Here is a 12,839-nt window from a genome sequence, read left to right as displayed (position 1 = left end):
ATTTCCTATTTTAAATATTTTGTAGAAGTAATAAGTAATAGTAAATAAGAATTGCAGGATAGGAGCTGCCAATAACCATTGAAACCTCTAGGTACAAGAGAAAATAGTGTCAGAACATATGAAAAGACCGAAACAAATTACTAGTGTAGCTGACTTAATTGAAATGAAACTAAATGCAGCCAAAGGAAGCTGAAATAAAATTCTGAGGCCACCATTAGAAACCTAGTGGTGCTTTTTTTCATGTCTAAATGCCCATTGATATATATGTTTATATATACACACACAACATAGGTACATATAGCTAGGGATTTTTATTTGGGATGGATGTTTGGGCATAATTATATGAACATAAGTCCTGTAAGTCACCTTTGAGATTAACTTGACTGTCAGATCGTAGGATGGAGAAATGAAAATTTGGGTAATGTTGGTTCTGTTCTCAAAATACGCAAAGGCCCTCCTCTACGTAGTTGTGCAATATGTGTAAGAGAAAGCTGTGTTAAGTCTGACAGGGCTCTAACTGCTTAGGCACAGTTGGGAATCGGTTGGGGATGAAGAATCAATCATTTGCCCAGGGAAGTGCTGGATGCCCAGGGAAGTGGTTGTCACCATCCCTGGAGGTATTTAAAAGATGTGCTGAGGGACATGGTTCAGTGGTAACTTGGCAGTGCTAGGTTAATGATTGGACTTGATGATCTTCCAGGTCTTTTCCAACCTATGATTTTATGATTCTATGATTTGGGAAGGCATTGCTAGGCCGAAGCTAAGAAAGCAACCTGATCCTACGTGATTTTGACAATTTAATTTTCATCATTGGTCTCTGGAAAGGAGGATGTGCTGAGAATGAAGGATTCTGCTGCTCAGAAATTACTAAGTAATCCTTGGTATACAGGTGAAATGCAACATACCTGTGGGATTCACAAGTCTTTCTTAATCAAGTGCTTGCAAGGTTTCCTAGAAGGGGGAAAAACTGTACGTTTTTTGCCAGCTTACTGTTGTTTTGGCTTCGCTCCCAATTTCAGCAATAAAATCTCCATCCAGGCAGAATTATTCGGTGCTCACCACAGCCTCTCGCCTGAACTATTGCTCGCAATTTTGATTAAGTTGCAATTCCTGCTCTAAAACCACTACGCAAAGAAGGCAATTGTATGTTCACACCAGAGCAGAGCGCGTGAACTTTCCCTTCGCGTATCGCTACATATGTCACAGCTGTGACAGCTACTCACACTGTGGTTCTGCGTTAAACGTAAGACAGAGGGCAGTATCCTGCAAACGGTTGGTCTGGTCAACATACTCATTCCCTTGGAGAGTCATTAAAGCCGATTCTGTGGAAGATTGTCCGCAAGGGAGTAAAACTGGTGGGTGAGGCAACCCAGGTGGAAGGGCTTCCGAGAGGACTCATTCTCAGAGCTTTCTGCAGCTCTGCACAGTGCTCACAGAAGTCACTGCATAAAATTTGCAGTGCTAGCAGGGACTAAATCCTCTGTGCCAGACACAGCCATTTTTAGAAGCTTATCCTTTGATTTCTTTTCTTTCTTTTTTTTTTTTTTTCAATCATAAAGGGCAAAGAAATTGATAGGCAGCGGTTAGGCACAGAACTATGACTAATCGGCAGTCTCTATGTATTAGATTTCTGTATACAAATTCATAAGCAATGATGACATTTCAAGGGGTTTTCTAGAATTTCCATAACCTTTCTTTCTGGATCTGCTGTGTATGCTAACCGAGACATGAGTACATACACTATAACACCAGCATGGCTGTTCTCCTGAAATTTTGCCCATGATCTCTTCCATCTAGCCCTTAGAGGTATCCAGAAATCCTAGAGAAATTTATAAAGCTCTCAGAATCTACCTGGGCAAAATTATTAGAGCAAATAGGTTGTGTCAGAGAAACCATAGATATATGAGAAGCTCGGTTGCTGAGGAAGTCGTATTAAAATGTATCGGATCTTGATCACGCACATGCAATTACCTTGCATTGCTAGTGGGTAGAGAGAAAAGCAGAGCACAGCAGAGAGAATGGCAACCTCCCGGCGGCCTGCTGTCCGCATTGCTTTGTGCGAGGCATGAAGCTGCACCACAGCAAATAGATAAAGCTTTGTTTGAGGAGAGTGGGGAGGGGAAAATTAGCCAGCCCATGGGTGAGCTATGGCGGCAGCTGAGGCCAGAACATTCCTTTTCAATTGAATTTTCCTGGCATGCAGCTTCTAATGTGTTCTCCCCTAGAACTGCAAGAAAAATCAAAGTGGTTTTAATATCTTCCAACATGAAAAAAAGAGGAGGCATTACCATGCCATTCCATTGCTTTATTGGCTTATGGAAAGAAAGAAAGAAGAATTTCTTTTGATCCCACACAAGAAGAACCATGTCTGTTTCTCATTTTGAATTCAAACCCCACAGACAAGGAAAAGGAAACTAAACTTGCCATAGCTCTGTCCAAGGACGTGTAAGGGCACACATATAATGCCTGATTTTACCAAGAAATGCTTCCCACTGAGCCCATCCCATATAGAGTGGAGTGGAGGTGGTCTGTTCTGACTTAATTTTGAGTGACTTCAGTAATGCCATGGGTTTATTGCAATAAAAAAGTTTGGTGTGAGCATTGTACCCCATGGGTGTAATTCATTAGTAAATTACACACTGATTTCATCTCTTGAGACAGTGAATGTTGAGTTTGTCTTTCTTTTGAGTCCTTCTAAGTGTGCCCCTTCAACGTAGGTCATCTCAACAGCCTGCAGTCGGCACCTCAAACAAACCAGTACGCATGAAGGTGTGTGTTTTTATGCAAGAGCATCTATGAGAGTGGGAAAACAGGGGAGAGAGAAGGGAAGGGAGAAAGCAAGAGAAAAATAAGAGGGGAGAGAGAGATATATAAGGAAAAGGGGAGAGAGAGAGACAGAGAGAGAGAGGGGGTGAAAGAGAAATAGAGAGCAAGAAAGGGAGACACAGGAAAAAAAGAAAGAAAGAGAAGGAAGGAAGGAAGGAAGGAAGGAAGGAAGGAAGGAAGGAAGGAAGGAAGGAAGGAAGGAAGGAAGGAAGGAAGGAAGGAAGGAAGGAAGGAAGGAAGGAAGGAAGGAAGGAAGGAAGGAAGGAAGGAAGGAAGGAAGGAAGGAAGGAAAGGAAGGAAGGAAAGAGAGAAAGAGATAGAAATGTCAAGTTGGAGACTCTGCTATCTTTTACCAGGCCTGTCCTGTGTTTATTTTCTGAATTATGTTGAGCAAAACTCATTTTGCCTTATTGTAGAGAAAGCACCTGGGTAAAAGGATACCCTTTAAAAAAGTGCAAGGACTTTCTGTACGGACACAGTATTCATGTAAAGTGCTTGCTCGTCACTTTATTGAATTCTTATCCAGGCATTATTTAATCTGTTTCCATATGGCACAGGTCTTTTTTATAAAAACCCACCCACTCAGATACCATATTAAAAAAGGCTATCAGATTTCTTTGGCATTGTCTGATTCACAAATCCCTCTTGGCTTTAAGCCAATAGGTTTGTCTGCTCTATCCACCTAAAAATAAATGCTCCTCTCAGGTTTTGCTAATATTTTACCTGGAACAGAAGTCAGGCTGACAGAGCTAGAGTTACCGGGTTTTCTGTCTAGTCTTTTTAAGGATCGCAACATTTCTGTTCTTTCACTTTGTCTCTTCTAACTTTTGACATTTACAGAAACTTAAGCATTCTTCTGAACATGTGTAGAAGTGCTAGCGTTGCTAGAACAATTGTCTGCTACCAGCTCTTGAATCAGAGCTTTGGCTTCTTTTTCCATTATTGTACCCTTGTAAGAATTAGAGTTGATGAATTCTAAATCTCTTGTTGCTGTTATCCTCTTGCATCAGCACAGTGCTGTCCTCCTCTACAGATCAGCAAGAAGCTTCTCCTATTTCCCGGCTCCTGTGTAATGTAAGAGGTTCCATCTTTTTTCTCCCTTTCTCTTTTTTTGATGTAACTGGACTTGACTGTAACTTTCGGGCACAGCTCTGAGGAACAGGTGGTGGATAAGCTGGGCTAGGACAGGAGCGAGCTGGCGGTCTGAGCTGGAGGAAAACCTCTGAGCAGGAGGATCCTTCTTGCATCATCCTTGCTTCCAGGAGTTACGGAGAAGAGGAGAGTAATTTGTTACTAATCTTCTTTCTCACGCTAGCTTAACCACTCTGCACGGCAGATAGTGGTGAGGGGACGGAGCCAACCATTGCCTGTCTCTTACTCACCAGCTCCAAGTTGGCTCTATTGAAGTCTGCTATCTGAATCCACAGCCCCAACTGCCCCTGCTGGGTGGAAAAGGTTTCTCATTTCTCTGTGCAGACATTTAATCTGAATTAGACAGTCAGAGAAGTGTCTAGTTTAGATAAGCACCAAACCTGCAGTGATTATTCAAATCTTGTCAGAGTCTCCTGGCAGGAGTTATCATGAAACCTCTCATGAAACAGTCAGTCTTGAGTTTTTGGCATGGTATGTGCTTACAGCTTCTAGCAGGGAGAACAGAAACAGCTACTCTTCCTCCAGAGTTCTGGCCATAGCCAGCAGTGAGGAATACAGGGATAAATAAAAATTAAAAAGACCTTTAAAACAGAATGCAGGAAAGCCAAGGGGTGTTGCAAAAGTTTGAACCCATTCCTATTTTATCTGACTGCAGATATATCCCCTCTGATTTCTCCACTTCCAAGAGCACAGTGGCTACTATGCAAAGTAGCCCTTGCCTACGGCTGCCCAGACAGCAAGTGTCTCCTGTCTTGCAATTCCAGGGATAGTACGAAGACTTCCATCGTGCCATCAGCTTGACATCATCAGGAACAGCAACTGCTTGTTTTCTTTGTGATATATTACTCTGAAACAACATAAATGTCAACTGGCTGCCTGCACATATTACACTGGGAGGGAGAAAACAGCATTGCTCCGAACCTCTAACTTAGCTTGTGGGCAAACTGAAATTCTTATACCTTTAAAAAATTAGACAGAGGTAGAATATTGCCACCTAAGAAATCATTAAAATCAAATTTGCTTCTTATTTCTTGCGCCACCTCCCTTTTCACACTGCTGGGACAATTCTCCATACATTCTTACCTCTTGGTCCCAGCCAGTTTCACCCCATTTGTGCTGGTCTTGGCCATTGTCATCAGGCTGTGTTCATTTTTCTCAGAACTCTGTTTAGTGATAAAATGATCCTAGACAAAAAATGCTAAATGTTGTTATCACCCTCACTGCAACAGATGTCTTGACACCCCATTTGGTTTTGATGAAAATGGTTTAGAAAAAAAAGTGAAAGCCAGTCTCTGTAACATCATCAAACTTCAGAAAGGGAACAAAGGGCTTGGCTTGAATGACGGGATTCTCCTTGGCAGGAAAATGTATCAAATCACGGAAATTAAATAGGAATCTTTTTATGCTCCATCAAAGACTTGTTATGTTGCTGTAATGTCTTTGACAATTTTGTACAATATGGGTTCTTTTTATGGAAAAGTGTGTTTGATCCAGCATTGTTATCTTAGTTTGAAATCACATAAATCATTGCACACGATAAACCCAGTTAATTTTGAAGAGTGCACTTGGGAAAACACAAGTTTAAAAATTGTCTCTTAAATAGGCTTCCAGCTTCGACAGTGAACCTATGCCTTTTTTTTTCAGTTCCTGGCTGGGATGGTGGAAAGAGATTCATGACAGTTCTCAGGACGGTTCAGAAGCAGTAGGTTAGAGTTGAACCACCAGATACTCAGAGATTAAGTCTGCCCTGGCATGGCCGCAGTTTTAAGAATCATGGCTGCAGTTTTAAGAAAACTATTTCAAGGGCTGATTGTAGTATAAGTCACAGTATCATGGAGCTCTGCTCAGCCTGCAAAGCCCCTCTAAATATCTGTCCAACCTCTTGCATGGGTTTTGCAGCCTGTGCTGTATTCCTGGCTGCCACAGCTAAATCTGCTACCACTACCCAGTTTAAATACCGGGTAGGTATCCTTTAAATGGGTAGGTTTACATGGCAGGACCTACAGCCCTGCCATCACTGGAGTGCAAATTTTTGTATTTAAGTTAGCGGAGCTATTCTTGCAAGCCAAGTTACTCATATGCTTATATGTTTGCTAGGTGATGCTATTATGCATGGGCCTCTTCTCAATAAACGGAGAGAGTCAGCAAGCTGGAGTGCAGTTTGCATGTACATATCTGTAAATTAGAGGCACATGAAAAATTGTACTCACCATACATGCAAGAAAGATATTAAGGCTTCCAGGAATTATGCAGAAAGTAAGAAGCCTGTTACTGTCTCCTTAAGAAGACCTGATAAATTAATGGAAAAAATACTACAGTCCTGAAACACTCCCAGTGCACAGTAAAAATAAATTCAAGTAACAGCAAAAGATTCCATTGTAAAGATGGCTACATTACATTATGTGTTATATTATGCTATACTATATTTTGCAGCTCTACTATTATATTTTCTGTCTTAGTTGTTTTTATCTTCACCCTGCAACAGGCTGTTAGCTTTTGTTTTGCACTTACTGGTAACCGTGCAATTGGTCAAAGTCGAGGAAGTCAGATGAGCCGTGACCGTAATGCATTGCAAGAGACTTGGTTTTTTGGACTTTTCTTCTGATGCCATGGAGGCTGTATTTACCAGGATAATTTAGCAAGTATAGTTTTGTCATAATGCTTCAAAGTAACTGCAAACCTCGGACAGCTGCAGCTGTTTTCAGAGCCTGTAATGAAATGGAAGATGAGTCGAGGAAAGCAATGTCAGTGAAGAGGAGGTGTCTAGAAAGGTTGAGCCAAAATATGTCTCAGTGACATATCTCAAGAAAGGAGCTACATCCCCTAGAAGGGAAGTTAGTAGATTTAAACCTGTTCATCTGGGTTTGACACTGTCAGCCTTATCAGCTGAATGGGCAGACCATGTCTGCTCCACAGTGCTCACTGGAGAACATACCTGAAGGTGTGCACCTCTGCAGGTAGCAGGAACCACGAGTTTGAAGGGCCACACTGACTCACAGATGTGTCCTCCAGTGCCTTCTTCCAGAAGCTTCAATGGGTACAACGCCATAAAAGAAAAATGTGGGTAGACTGGGAAAATAAGACAAATGAACAGCATTAGAATGGTGGGCTGGACATATGAGGTAGCAAATTCCAAAATGAAGATTTTTTTGGATGGGGGAGGGAAGGGAGGAGGGAAAGTGTAAAAAGTGACTGTGGTAGATTCCGTCAATAACAGAACAGCATATAGGGAATTAAAGCCAGGGAAATATAAAGCCACAACCCTATAATATTTGCTATGTAAAAAATATTAGAAAACTATGAGGCTTTGGAAAATTATTGCTCAGTTCTCAGCATTATGAGCTTTTATCATAAGAAACCAGCGTGATAAGAACACAAGAACTCTCTGGATCCTGTCAGAGGCTATTTAGTCTGCAGCATTTGCCAACATGAGATCCTAGAGATAGAAGGTTAAAATCTTGTTTACGTCAATGTCTGTCTGACTGTGGGCAGTTGGATGTTCCTTTACACCTTGAAACACAATGGTTGGTATATCCTCATTTTTTTTAGCTTGTCTAACCGTGGATGAAGTTATTTAGACTTCAGAGAAAAGGGCAGCTTCAGGGACAGCTGAATTTGTTCTGCCAAAACCTTTTCTTCCTGTGTAGGAATCAAGACCTGGCCACCCTTGCCTTTCTTTCTGCAAGTGCAAGGAAATGACACCCTTACCTGGAGTGTGGCAGAGTTTCTTCAGGGAATGATGGATTTTCACTTTTCCTTGAATTCCCAGGGGCCTCTTCATACATTCCCACCAGCACCTGCATTGAGAACACTGCTAGGTTCACTGGGACAAGTACCTGGGGAGAAGCATACCTTTGTGTAAATATGTTTCTTCACCAAAACTGTATGAATGAGTACGGCTAATCTGACCTGTTGGTTGGCATTATTGTGGCTTCCACTAGAGCTATTTCAGTTATTCAGTTATTCATATCATCTTCAGACTAAATATCCCTTTGTGCTTTAACCTCACTTTATAACCCAAGAGAGGCTGAAGTTATCAATAAAATCACTCAACTCTTAGGTAATTTGCATCACTTTGAATCTTTTTACTCCTTTTCACTCCTCCTTCTTCATCATGCCGAATTGCATTTCATGTTCTCACTCTCCTAAATCCTGAAGATTCCGTAATCTAGCCTTAACTTTATTCGTTTGCATCTCTTTCATCCTTACCTATCATAACACACAAGCATTGTCTTTCACAACTCTCTCTTTCTCTAAGGCCTCTTGTAGAAGTGGAATTACCTCTTAGTTCTAGTTTATAACTCTTTCACCTTCTTGTTTAAATTCTTCCTTAAGTTCTTATTGTCCTGAAAACCCTAAATCCCTCTGAATTAAGACTATGAGTGTGTCAGTAGCCTTCTTACAGGTGTCTGACTATCAGGACAAAGAAAGACTGTCTTATCCTGAGATTTACACAACTCCCAAATCAGGATACAAGTTGACCTTTGTGGTGTGCCACAGACCTGCATGGTGACAGGGAGAAGGATTTTAACTTTCTTATTCATTGTATAACTTGCTCAGTTCCTGAGGATGCCTTAGCCATTACAGTTGGTGTGCTTGGCAGCTTTAAGTGACCAGGAAGCCAGAGGTGGGCTTCTCTCACTCAGTTAAACAATTTTCATTATCACTGGCAATGGGAAATGGAGATTTTTCATCCAATTTCCTCAGTTCTTTAGGTATGAGAACTACAGCAAAGACTGGCTTGCTCAGGGTGACAGTGGTAGAGGGTGGGATTAGAAATTCTGGTCTGCATATTTATTAGTAAGCAGTGTAAACTCCACTGTGTGTATCTGCTCATTTTTATTAAAATAAGACTAGGATTTTAAAAACTGGGAGCCTGAACTTGGCTCAGTAGTTCAGATTACTGTGACTAACTTTGACATTGCGGCATAGATTGCAGCTCTGTGTGGCAATTTAGGGCTCCTGAAAACTAGACTGAAAATGTAATATTGGGTTTGGTACCCACCTTTAAATTCTGTCCTTTTTTTATTTTGTTTTAAACCAGGCACAAGCATATTCAGGAAATTATGTGACATTCACTAATGTGACATTTATCCCTATTCATAACGTTTAATGCCAAGGAAAAATGATAGTGCTACACAAAACCTACTGGCTGATCCTTTTGACATTGCAGAAATCTGATAGTTTGTTTTTTCCCTCTATTTTTATAGTTCTCTGCAGCTTGATCCTTGGCAAAAGCACGTAACAGACAATAACTGCAGAGCACTAACAAAAGAAACAAGAGAGGCTGAGAGATTTGAGACAGGAGATAGGAATGAGCAAGAATATGAAGGAAAGACTTAATAGTCTCTCCTGGAATATACTGGAAGTCCCTGGACACCTTACCTAGGTGGCTGCTGGTGAAACTAGCAGGAGGGTTTAAGTGACCATTTGGAGGTAGTCCCAAACACCCGACAGCCTGAGAATACGCAACAGAACCTGAGAGTGTCCCTGGTCCACTCCAGTGTGCAGTTAGTGACGCCACCTGAGAGATCAGTGCTGAAGCTACCTGTAACTGCCAGAGGAGGGTGAGAACAAACTAGCTGAAATTATAGTAACTCTTTAAACTGCTACCCCATACCTGCAAGAAGGCAGTAGTAGAGGGAGTGCTGAGTACCATCCAGGTGACTTGGCCAAAATGCCTATAGGAATGATTTGCTGTGTGACTCACAAGGGTTACAGTGTTGGTGGATAGTGGAAGAGCAACTGATGTCATCTACCTGGACTTACGGAAAGTGTTTGACGCTTTCCCACACGACATCCTGGTCTCTAAATTGGAGAGAAACATATCTGATGGATGGACCACTCACTGGATAAGGAACTGGCTGGATGGTTGCACTCAAAGAGTCAACGGCTCAATGTCCAAGTGGAAACCAGTGACAAGTGGTGTTCCTCAGGGGTCGGTATTGGGACTGGTGCTGTTCAACATCTTTGTCAGCGACATGGACAGTGGGATTGAGTGCACCTTCAGCAAGTTTGGTGATGACACCAAGCTGTGCTGGAGGGGAAGGATGCCATCCAGAGGGACCTTGACAGGCTTGAACAGTTGTGGGTGCCCCATCCCTGAAGGTGTTCAAGGCCAGGCTGGATGGGGCTTTGAGAAACCTGGTCTAGTGGGAGGTGTCCCTGCCCATGGCAGGGGGATTGGAACAAGGTGATCTTTAAGGTCCCTTCCAACCTAAACCATTCTATGATTCTATAAGTGTTGTGACTGACAGTCTGGGACTGTGACTGTGACTGTGGTCGGTTCCTGCTGGGCAGGGCAAGAGATGCACTGCCACTGCCTGCCTGAGAAGTTTATGCAAAAAAGCATTTTCAGCCATATAAATTATCATTTTACTGCAGATATATTTCAAGCCACAGAACATTTTTTGAATTTAGCACTTGAAATGAAACTTTGTCATGTTTGTTTAGGTGCCAGTAGATGGCACACAGTCTTCCTGTTTATGCGGTTAATATGCAGGGAAAAAGTCCTGCAGAAGCAATCCCAAGAGGGTTATTGAACTGGTGATAAGAAAGCAGTGACAGCATAGTGCACAAACGCTGTTCAGCCCCATTTGGGCTTCTCATATGTTTGTATTGTTACGGTTCCAGATTGCTAATACCTTAAGCCTCAGGCTCTAACTTGAGCAGGAAGGGTTTATTTTTGGAAGAAGAATTTTTCCCATAGATGAGTGCCTGCAATACCAAGTTTTTTTTTTCTTTTTTTTAATAAACCATACAGTAAAACTTAGGCTAATCTGAAAAGATTTGGGACAAAACATCATTGTACCACTGAGAAAGGAATAGTCAGAAACCAGACTGTAAAGTCTGTACACTGAGATGCACTGCTCTGCCAACAGTGTGTCTAGGATGCAGCGGTGGAGAAGAGATGGAGTTGAGTGGCTCATATAAGCATTTTGGCTGACATGCAATTCTGTGGGTGCACAGCCACGGTGAGGGTGAAAAGCCAAACTGGGCTGATCTGCTGCAGCCACTCAGGGAGAAGCTGCACAAGCCCTGGGGCTTGGTACACATGAGGTAGCAGCTCGGAGGAGGCTGTGGAAGAGGTGGGGAGCACATGAGAGGGCTCAGTTTTGAGCATCCAATGTATTGTTGTAGTTATGAGCCTAACAATCTCTCATAATCATTAATCTCTGTGAAAGACGCATTGGGCTGGGCTCTCTGGAGATTTACACTGGAGCACTGACATGTGGGCTGGTCACTGTTGAAGTCCAAGGTATGAGACATCTTATCCTAAAATTCACTTCTGCATTGCTCTCTAAAATCCATTCGATAAGGACTTAGTTCAGATTCCTAAACATATGTGTGTAGTGCCATTAGGGGTGCCTGAAATTACGTAATCATATGGAAGAGAGATAGATTTGACACCAGACTTACTGATGACCTACATGCTGTGCAGGGGCAACAGGAGGCCATGACGGAGACGAGAGAGCACTCTCAGATGGCTGCATGTGATCATGTTTAAGTAACTGAACTGAGCCCGATGACTAGATCTCCGCTGACTGGACAGCTGGGAAAGATGAGTTCAGATGCAGAAGCTGTCACTGCACTCACTAAAACTTAAACGCAAAGGATCTCACCCAAAAGGTCAAAACAAGTGTCTGTTCTGAACTTCATATGTATAGTCCGTGGCAAAAGTGAAATATGTCCCCTCGGGATTTGTCTTCCAGGGTTCACAGATCCAGAAAACAGCATATACCTTACACTAGGAGCCAAGGGCAAAGACTGAGAGCCATATCTCTGGGGTCCTGCCCTTTGACCCAATACCTTACATGGATCTTCAAATCCCGTGACTTGTCCCCGTTTATTCCTTTATATATAAAATATTCTTTCTAGCCTACTTTCACCAGGCTGTTTGTGAAGCTTAATTAATGCAGTAAGTCGTTAACTGATTCTAACAGTCTTTTTTAATGTTTAAACTTATCACTTCATGTAACTTTTCGAATTACAGCCTATCTTTAAAATTCATGCTGAATGTTCTCCAAAAGCTTCACATCAGAATCTTCCACATACAGGACTTTCCCCAAGAAAATCTCCTCAACACTCATTTAAAAGACATAACTAATTTCCAGCCCTGTGCTGACTCAGAGTGAATAGAGGTTACAAAGACTTGGAAATACTAGTGGAAACCAGCACTGTATTCCTTTTAAAGCCAATAGCTGTTCATAAAGGAAGCTACGGCGGTGCTACTATCGAGTTTGAGGGGAACCACAAAGTTATGAGGATTGGTCAGGCTCATAGAACAAATGATGAAAACTAAATAACCCTCGTTTCTTAGTGAGAAGGTGAAGGTCTCCACCAAAGTGGAGATTCATGGCTAATTATTGCAGGATTTCTTTGTGCTCCCAGTGGATGGTGCTGCCTTTTGACTTATGTCCCCTGCAGACCCTGTTCACTCTCCTCTGTGAATCAGTGGGAGTCCCCAGTGGTTCATGGAGGGTTGAAAGGAATTTGATTTTTTTCATCCAATACAAAGGAGGAAAGATTTGGGTAAATTAAAGAAAAATCTACCTCCATGCAACAGACGTTTTTGGAATTAAGAGATCAATATGCTTCACACGTATCTCAATTATCTTCCAGAATAGGAAGCGGATGTTTATAAACTGGACCTCTGACACAACGAGGGTATAATTTCCCGTTAAACTTAACACTATGTGTGTGTAGGTTGCAGCTAAGAGGGACGGTCCCACTCCCCTGCCTGCTGCTGTGCGCTCCCGTTGCCTCCTATCTAGCGATCACAGGGCTGCTCGAGAGTATTGCTTCAGCTAGCCAAGCCAGCAGAAATAAAGTACCTCCTGCTCCAAACGTGTAGGATTTCA

At 42.2% G+C, this 12,839-nt stretch overlaps 1 long non-coding RNA gene across 2 annotated transcripts in view; it reads right to left on the bottom strand.

Moving 5' to 3' along the window:
- Positions 1–12,839, bottom strand: part of LOC141741356 (uncharacterized) — a 40,247-nt gene that overhangs the window by 4,143 nt on the left and 23,265 nt on the right. For both annotated transcript variants that reach the window (XR_012586352.1, XR_012586351.1), the window contains exons 2-5: positions 7,687–7,814; positions 6,914–7,047; positions 6,490–6,686; positions 5,062–5,162 (exon numbers count right to left, since the gene is read on the bottom strand). This is a non-coding gene — a long non-coding RNA (uncharacterized LOC141741356). The remainder of the gene's footprint in view (positions 1–5,061; positions 5,163–6,489; positions 6,687–6,913; positions 7,048–7,686; positions 7,815–12,839) is intronic.

Source organism: Larus michahellis, chromosome 1 (assembly GCF_964199755.1).
Source record: "Larus michahellis chromosome 1, bLarMic1.1, whole genome shotgun sequence".
Classification (NCBI taxonomy): domain Eukaryota; kingdom Metazoa; phylum Chordata; class Aves; order Charadriiformes; family Laridae; genus Larus; species Larus michahellis.
This window is presented reverse-complemented; position numbering and strand designations above follow the sequence as displayed.